Source organism: Egretta garzetta, unplaced genomic scaffold (genome assembly GCF_000687185.1).
Source record: "Egretta garzetta isolate BGI_Z169 unplaced genomic scaffold, ASM68718v1 scaffold1433, whole genome shotgun sequence".
Classification (NCBI taxonomy): domain Eukaryota; kingdom Metazoa; phylum Chordata; class Aves; order Pelecaniformes; family Ardeidae; genus Egretta; species Egretta garzetta.
Genome location: NW_009259306.1, coordinates 18044 through 19536, shown reverse-complemented (window position 1 = coordinate 19536; position 1493 = coordinate 18044). Strand labels below are relative to the sequence as shown.

At 65.9% G+C, this 1493-nt stretch overlaps 1 protein-coding gene across 1 annotated transcript in view; it reads left to right on the top strand.

The window, feature by feature from the left end:
* The window catches only part of FNBP4 (formin binding protein 4), a gene marked incomplete at both ends in the record, with an annotated part of 31232 nt that overhangs the window by 11826 nt on the left and 17913 nt on the right, over positions 1-1493 (top strand). The window lies entirely within an intron of this gene.

Sequence of the window (1493 nt, the reverse complement as noted above, 5' to 3'; positions counted from 1 at the left end):
GTGGAAGGGGGGGGGCTGGGGGGGGGGGGGGGAGTGGCAGAGCCGGGAGCCAGAGCGTGGCCCATCCCACCATGCAGGGGCCCCTACGAGTACGTGCTGACGCTGCGGCCAGACCTGTACACCACCAAGCACACCCAGTGGTTCTACTTTCGCATCCAAAATACGCGGCGAGACCCTCTCTACCGCTTCACCATTGCCAACCTGGCAAAGCCCAAGAGCCTCTACGGCGAGGGCATGTGTCCGGCTCTACTCCGCGCGATGCCCAGAGCCGCGGCATCGGCTGGCGCCGGGTCGGAGCTGATGTCTGCTACTACCGGGGCGGTGGCGGGAAGGAGCCGGCTGCCTTCTGCCTCTCCTGGACGGCGCGCTTCCCCCACGACGGCGACACCTGCTTCTTCGCCCACTCCTACCCCTACACCTACTCTGACCTCCAGCGCTACCTGCGGGCACTGGTGGGCGACCCGGTGCGCTCGCGGTACTGCGCAGTGCGGGCGCTGTGCCGCAGCCTGGCTGGCAACACTGTCTACCTGCTGACCATCACCAGCCCTGCTGGCGCAGAGGCCAAGAGGGCGGTGGTGCTGAGCGCCCGTGTCCACCCTGGGGAGAGTGGCAGCTCCTGGGCCATGCAGGGCTTCCTCGACTTCCTCCTCAGCGCCCACGCCGATGCCCAGCTCCTGCGCTGCCTCTTCGTCTTCAAGGTGGTGCCGATGCTCAACCCTGATGGGGTGGTGGTGGGCAACTCCCGCTGCTCCCTGGCGGGCCGGGACCCCAACAGGGCTTACGGGACGACGCTGCGCGGCTCCTTCCCTGGCGTGTGGCACCTGCGGGCCATGGTCGAGAGGTGAGGTGGGGACGTGGGGAGCCAGCGGTGCGGTGCCGCTCCTGCAGCAGTGACAGTGGTCATATCTTCATGAGCACCTCAGGGTGCTGGCAGAGCGGGAGGTGGTGCTGTACTGTGACTTCCATGGGCACAGCCGGAAGAACAATGTCTTCATGTATGGCTGCGATGGGAGCGGGGCCGGCACCGGGCAGCGGCTGCGCCAGCGTGTCTTCCCCCTGATGCTGAGCAAAAATGCCCCTGACAAGGTGGGACATTCCATAGCCGGGGAGTTTGTATCCTCAACAAGCTTCACAGTGATGCTGGCTGGTGACGCAGGGAACATGGCCACTGTGCCGCTTCCTGAGGCACCACTGCTGTGTCCCTGTGGGGCTGGGCAGGGGGACACATTCCCCCACCGTACTGACCCTGGGGCCCCCCAGTTCTCCTTCCCCAGCTGCAAGTTCAAGGTGCAGAAGAGCAAAGCAGGGACAGGCAGGGTTGTCATGTGGCGCATGGGCATCTCCAACAGCTACACCATGGAGGTGGCCTTTGGCGGCTCCACGCTGGGTGAGGGGCCACCGTGGGCCAGGGTGGACGATGTTGGGGGTGTCAGCAGGCGGGCGGTCCTCAGGTTGGGAAGCCGCTGCTTGTTTTGTTCTGCCCTGTCCCCTCC